This window comes from Sinocyclocheilus anshuiensis, unplaced genomic scaffold (genome assembly GCF_001515605.1).
Source record: "Sinocyclocheilus anshuiensis isolate Anshui unplaced genomic scaffold, SAMN03320099.WGS_v1.1 scaffold396, whole genome shotgun sequence".
Taxonomy (NCBI): domain Eukaryota; kingdom Metazoa; phylum Chordata; class Actinopteri; order Cypriniformes; family Cyprinidae; genus Sinocyclocheilus; species Sinocyclocheilus anshuiensis.
This window is the reverse complement of record NW_015558623.1, coordinates 25,424-33,009: the sequence shown is the minus strand read 5'-3', so window position 1 is coordinate 33,009 and position 7,586 is coordinate 25,424. Positions and strand designations below refer to the sequence as shown.

Sequence of the window (7,586 nt, the reverse complement as noted above, 5' to 3'; positions counted from 1 at the left end):
AACGTGTTGTTGGTGTTTTTTCAATGTATGCTTCAGACACGGGTCACGACGAGGCGTTCCCTATAGCGACCCCTAGAGGACGCAGTGTCTCATTCCCTACTCATGGAACCATGGTTACATAAGTAACCTGAGACGTTCTCCATATACATCAGCGATTATCCCAGTGTTCACGTTCATTATTTCTAAGGTCGATGTTTTCATTGTGATGAGTGCGTGGTTGATTTCAGCTGCACACAGCGTCAGAAGCACGCGCTTATCACAGTCATATCAACAATCAACGATAGTGTTGCAGTAGAAGGGAATTAAGAGTTATCGCTATGGGTTGTTCCAGTTCAGAGTGAAATGTATTATGGGTAATGTAGTTCGGAGAAATGTGCTCGTGTGCTATCGTGTGTTGTGTAATTCACAAAACTGAGAAAAAACGTTTATTCTGCTTTATTTGTTCATTCAAGTCAGTCCACGCAGGAGTTTGTGCACTGTAACCCTGATAACTTTATCTACACGAGAGAGTAAAATGACATGCATCGGCTAACTTTGTCCGTCTCATCATTGCACGAAGACGAATTAACAAGCTGTTATGCTGCCGCTGGGACTGATGAAGTGTAGAAAATAACAGCAGATATTAAATGACTAAATTATGATATTTGCTCAGGTGGATGCTGGGGTCTTATCTCTCGGATTGCAACGTATATCCATTTTGTTAATTAACATTACATATAGTGCGTGTCTAATTAGAGTTAAGCCAGTTGGCGTGGTAGCCCAGGCACACATAGTCGTAGGCCACTATTGTTAAGCTGGTTGGTGTGGTAGCCAAGGCTCACATAGTCATAGGCTCACATAGTCATAGGCCACTATTGTTAAGCCGGTCGGCGTGGTAGCCCAGGCACACATAGCCATAGGCCACTAGTGTTAAGCCGGTCGGCGTGGTAGCCCAGGCACACATAGATAGTAATGCATGCGGTTCACATGGCTCTTCGGAGCAGCAGCAGTACAAATGTCTTGGCGATAGATCTGTTTGTGGGGGATGTCTTGTCTTTCCTTGTCTGTTCATATTCATGTGTGTGGATATATGCATGTCCACTGATGCAGCAGTTTATCCTTATATTCAGCGGCATGCATATATTGGCTTGTATTGTTTTGTGTAACGTGTTCTCCTGCTTTGTGGGGGGTTATTCATATGTGTTATATGTGCAGCAGCAGTATTTCTTACATGCTTACAGCAGCATGTTGTGGATGTATTGGCAGTAGCAAGTCTTGGTACTTGCTTTGCCGCAGCAGCAGCGTAGCAGATCTATTCTGGCAAGACCAAATACATTAACATTGTCATGTTCATTACTATGCCAATCCGTCCGAGAGTTGTGATGACAGAACTACATTTCATTGGGGATGACATGAAAAGTCATGAAAGAATAATATGCTAGAAATTATGCTTGTCAGAAAATGTTTATTTGCATATTGTGAAGTCATATACACTTACATACATTCCAACTTTTGTTTTTAGTAGTACACATCACTTGGTATAATAGCAGATGTTATGTGCACTCAATTGCAATCCACCAATAGCTATGTTCATTTATATGCATGCACTGTCCTAGCTTAAAATTTATGCATGAAATTAGTTGTGGCAGAAGCAGAGCAAAAACTGGCACATCCAGCAGAGTATAGATCAATCTGAAATATAGAGTAGAATAAAGGAGAAAGGATCAAATTAATGACCAACTATTCTATACAAACATGATATTTAAGAGTTCTTTGTAAAAGCTGAATATAAAAATGCATTTGTAAAAGTAATTTGAGTTACATAATATGTAATGCACTGGCCAAGGCTCTTCCTCTACTTTTTCAGAAAGCCAAATTATCCAAATGACAGGCCATTTGAGTAATTGTTAGATCTTAGCACTTTTATTTTCATGACTGAATCATACTTTATGCTGATCTCATTGTAGGTACTCAGGCTTAAAGGGTTAGTTCACCCAAAAATGAAAATTAGTTTGTGTTTTACTCACCCTCGAGGCATCCATGACTTTCTTCTTTCAGACGAATCCAGTCAGAGTTATATAAAAAATTGTCCTGGCTATTCCAAGCTCTATCATTGCAGTCAGCGGGTGTTGCAGTTGAACAGTCTACAAGTAAAAATAAAGCGTGCGCATCCATAATAAAATGTGCCGCACACGGCTCCGGGGGGGTGAATAAAGGCCTCCTGTAGCGAATCCATGTGTTTTTGTATGAAAAATATCCATATTTCAAACGTAATAAACACTTTTCTCTCACTTCCGTTATCTGTCATACACGGAAGCCGTTCCGGCGGATGACGTACTACGTCGGCATTGCGTGATTAGTGACGAATGCGGAGAGAGAACAAAACAAAACGCCGGTCACGAATTAGAAGTGCAAACCGAAGATTTGCAAAGAAAAATGTCGGAGGATTTCGATATAAACCAAGAGGAGACTGGGTTTCCTTTGCTAAAGTAAAGAAACTTTGCTTCCTTTACTCCTATAAACAAACTTGCGAGACTAGCATATCTCAGAGGCATGTGCGCTGCATCATCCGCCGGAACGGCTTCCACGTATGACAGATACCGGAAGTGAGAGAAATGTGTTTATTACGTTTGAAATATGGATATTTTTCTTACAAAAACGCATGCATTCACTACAGAAGGCCTTTATTCAACCCCCGGAGCCGTGTGAGGCACGTTTTATTATGAATGCGCGCGCTTTATTTGACGACTTGTGGACTGTTCAACTGCAACACCCGCTGACTGCAATGATAGAACTTGAAATAGCCAGGACAATTTTTTATATAACTCCGACTGGATTTGTCTGAAAGAAGAATGTCATATACACCTAGGATGCCTCGAGGGTAAGTAAAACAGTCTAATTTTCATTTTTGGTTGAACTAACCCTTTAATTTTTTGCTATTGCATTTCAAGGTAAGTCATGTTGCAATTGATAATGCAAGTACACACAGTATTCAGTTTTGTCAAAATGGACAGTATAGAGGACATTAGTATAATCTGTTTTATACAATTAGCTTTAGTTTTTTTTTTATTTTTAAGAGTGCTTCTGAACTCACCACAGAGATTTTGCACAGAAAGTGCTCTAATGCATCAAGCAGTGCAGCTAATTTGTCTAAATCCATCTGTGACCGCATGAAAATGATTGACGGTCCATATTTGCCCCGCAGGTCACTTTTTGACGGGCTCTGGCATAGGCTGTAACCCATTTACATTACGTAACCATGTTCAAAATGATTAGCAACGTGACTCATTCACAAAGGAGAAACCAGCGTGTAAATCAGGTGACTGTGGTAAATAGTTCTCAAGCCTCGAAATGATCACTACAGCTGTCATACCTTTCACTTTTAATGTAGAAGAACATTCTGCGCAGGTCATGTAGCACTGGTATCCTTTTAGTGGAGTGTGGAGTTTCAATGGAACCAGGATGGATGGTGGCCTTTGCAAAGTGACCACGGCTGACACTGTTGAGGGCACTGGAACTAGTTGGTGGGAAGGAAAAAAATAAAAGATCTCAGTACTTCGCATTGTGCAATACAATAAGCTAAACTGGTAGTGGCCCTGCTGCCCACCTTTATTGTTGTTTACGCCCCATGTTGGTGATTCTGAACGATCAGAAAGTCCCATATAATTTTTGCATAGATTCTGAAGTGATATTCTTGACCTGGTTGAATGCTGGTAGTACAGAGAAGGTGGTCGGCTATTCTGCACCAAATGCGTGTGTTGGAGTTATATTCTTCCACCATGTAGTGCAGTCGGTCGTCTTTGTCGTGGTCTGGAGATGGACCCCATGAGATAATGACCTGTTCTAGCTCCACTGGGCCTGGAGGCTTGGGCTCATCTGTAGCCACATAAAGTAGGATTATTTTATAGGAATAGGAATATATCTGCAATAGTTTCTTTCACTTGAGTTACATGAGTAACTCTTTGTTTCTTTGACATGTTCTTTTCAGGTTTGTTGTCTCTGAAGGTGTGGTCTCACCTAGGCTTAAAGCATACAAAATTACTTTGAACCCTGCAATGATTATTTGCAACAGATTGTATGCAGCAAAGAACTTAACTTGTTTACATTGTATGATCACAGCTATATAATTTATATAAAATGTAGCTTACCTGTTACTCTGACCTCAATGTCAAAGCTGGTTTGCCCGCTTGAGTTTTTAGCCACAATGGTGTAGACTCCAGAATCTGAGTACTTTGAGGAGGGTATGACAAGTGTGCAAGTGCCATCAGCATGAATGATCTTGTTCCAGGGAGATACAGGTTCCCCATTCTTAAGCCAGGTAATGTCTGGAGGTGGAGAGGCATGTGTGCCGAATATGATTTTTTTTTTTTCTATTTGAAGAAGATATTTAACTATATAGAGGCGATAAGTGTGTAAAGTGTGGTATGTAGATGTAGATTTTTACCTCATAGTTAATTTTGATTCTGATAGAATTTCCTGATCTCACAACCATAAAGTCTTCAGGATCTTTGAAATGGGGCTTCACTGAAAATGATTGATCGAAATCAGTAAAGATGTTTGAACTTAACTTGATTTCTTAATAATGTGTCTGTGACTTACTGTTGGGGTTTTTAGCGCAGATCATCACAGAGGGAGCACTGGGTTCTCCAGGCCCAGACATATTAATGGCTGTTACTCTGAACTCATACTCTGACCCCTCTGACACATCCTTCACTGCATACTTCAGAGCTGTAAGAAGTAGAGACCACTTATAGGCTATGTATTTTGAGGTCTTTGAACTTTAAGTTTAAGGATTAATTGATTTGTCCTAGCAGTTGTTTTCCAGACTCAACATTTAGTAGAGCTGGAAGTCAGTGCCCTTCATTCAGTGTGGAGCTTTGAAAAAAATAAAAAATACCTTGGATAGGGTCCTTAACTGGGTTCAGAGTCACCCACTGGTTTGTATCTTTTTTGTGTTTCTCTAGCTGGTAGCCCAAGGTTTTAGTCCCTCTATCTTTCTCTGGCGGGGTCCATGTAAGGTTTATACAATTTTTGAATGCACTGACCACCTTCGGCTTGCCTGGTGGACCAGGGAACACTACACACAGGTAATATAAATATGAATGACTTCAGTACATCTCAATATGAAAAATTTAGCAGTAAAGACTTAAGGAGTTTACTTAAAGAGCCAGCCATGATTTTTTCAGTCTCCATCGCTTCACTGATGCCCTCAAGATTCTCGGCGTAGATGCGATTAGATATACCTCTTGCCAAGAGACACGTTTCTATCTCTGAAGGTTAGATGGTTAGCTGAAATATCCCCGACCCTTTTCCAGGTACTGTGCCCGACCTGTTGACGCTCAATTACAGTATGTAGTTGGTCATTTCTGAGCCACCGTCATCCTTCGGAGGATTCCATTTCAGTTCAAGGACTGAGGATGTGCTTTCATTCACTTCTAGTGGGCCTTGTGGTGGACCTAGCTTGTCTGTCAGGGGCACAAATGTGTGTTATTTAAAATATAGTAGGCTGTTTGTTTTGGTAACAGTTTAATTGCAGATATTGTACCCACCTAGTACTGTAAGGCTTGAGAAAGCTTCAATAGAACCGAAAGCGTTTTTTAGCTGAAATTTGATTTGCAAGCAATCTTTTATTTGAAGACGACTGTGGTTTGATTCCTTCACCACTTTCACCGAACCACCATCAAGAAGCTCCGAGCTATTTTTAAACCATTTAATCTCAAGTGAGGTTTGTGGAGGAAATGACATCTTAAAAGATGCACTCTGGCCTGCTGTCACTATCACAGGGTTGGAGAACTTTTGCAAAGCATCAGGGTCAAATTCTGGAAGATCTGGGAAATAGAGAAGCAATATACAGCAGGAAAGATAAATATGATTGCCAAACTGACAGTAACTTCCTTATGCTAGTGAAATGTATAAAGAAAATTTAATGTGATTACCTCCAACTCTCACCATGGCCCCCGTCTTGCAACCATTCACCTCAAAATGGTATAGACCTGCATCAGAATCATTGCACTTCTGGATAATGAGCTTATGTGTACGACCATCTTTAGAGATTACCACTCCATCTTTGGAAGTCAGCTGATGAAAAAAGATTTATATGAATGTCAAACTCTGTATTTGTCAGTGAAACGGGACTTGTCAGTTATGTATTGCTACAATACACAAACATACCTTCTTTCCATCTTCCATCAATTTTGTCCGTATTTAGTTTACACACTAGCTCTGCAGGTTTGCCACAGAGAGCATTTTTGTCTGTTAAGCCGCTTGCAAAGTGCACTTTTATCATCTGGAACAAATGCATTTGAATGAATTATAATAACTTGTCTAAGACTAAGTGGTAAGTTGCTAATTGAAATTAAATAAGCAATGTAAAATGTTGACAGAGCTTTTGTACATTTTTCATTAACATACCTGTACCATCTCCACCAGATCCAACCACAGCTGACTGGCCTCCCAGTCCATCTTCTTCCAAACCCATTTCACAATCCTTTCCACTTCTATCTTTACCGTCTCCTCCTTGTCCGTACTTCCCTGTCGCATCTCCTCCACGTCTGTCACCTCCACTTCAGTTAAGTCCTCCAAGGCCACCTTGTCCATACTTCCTTGTCGCATCTCTGCCACGTCCATCTCCTACACTTCCGCCAAGTCCTCCACGGCCATCTGCTCTATCACCTCTCCCATCCGTACCCTTGCCTGTCCTGGCTGCTTCTTTTTCTCTTTGCAGTCTGGCCTGCTCATCTGCCAGACATCTTGCAAGATCATCTGCTCCATCACTTGCACCACTTCGACCTTTTGCCTTGGCGTTAGGGTCCTCTGATGTGGCATAGAGCATAACAAACAATAATAGATTCTTAGCCTGTAATACACGAGTTTCACAATTTGAGTTGAATTACTGAAATAAATGAACTCTTCCACGACATTCTAATTTATTGAGGTGCACCTGTACATGGCAGTGTAAAAGTATGCTGAATGATGATATGTATTTATTCTTCTTGAAGACTTACCGTCAACAGCAAGGGTGGCCCTAGATGATTTAATACCAGCAATAGCTGTGTGTCCCTTGTCCTCTTTTTTTTTGCAGTTCTTTACTACTAATCTGTGGGTGAACTTGTCTTCAGAGACTGTGATATTATACTTGTCTCCATGCTCAACAGAGATGTCATTGGCGCACCAGGTGATTTGTGGTACAGGGCCAGAAAAAACGCCCTCAAACATTGCATCCTGCCCCTCAGCCACTTTAGCATCTTTTAGCATACCATGAAATTCCACATCAGGAGCTGTAGGGAAATGATTAATAAAATGGATGTAGAGATGTATTTTATTTGAAATGCTAAACATGAAATACTTTCTTACTTGCTAAGGTCGTTGAGAAAATGTTGACATCTTCAACATCCACTCAAAACAACCCAATAGCTGGGTTTGTCCCTTTTTAACCCAGCACTGGGTTATAGTTAATCCAGCATTTTTTAGAGTGTATAGTCCACCATCATTTAAGCCAAGATTGTTTATGCTAATCTTGTATTTATCACCAGTTTTCTTCATATTGTGCTTGGAGGAATCATCAGTGCCATCACCATAATCAAGCATATCACCGTCCTGGAAAGAGT

General features: G+C 40.7%; 1 pseudogene; it reads right to left on the bottom strand.

The window, feature by feature from the left end:
• Window positions 1-1,666: 1,666 nt before the first annotated feature.
• Window positions 1,667-7,586, bottom strand: part of LOC107680685 (immunoglobulin-like and fibronectin type III domain-containing protein 1) — an 11,939-nt pseudogene continuing 6,019 nt past the window's right edge.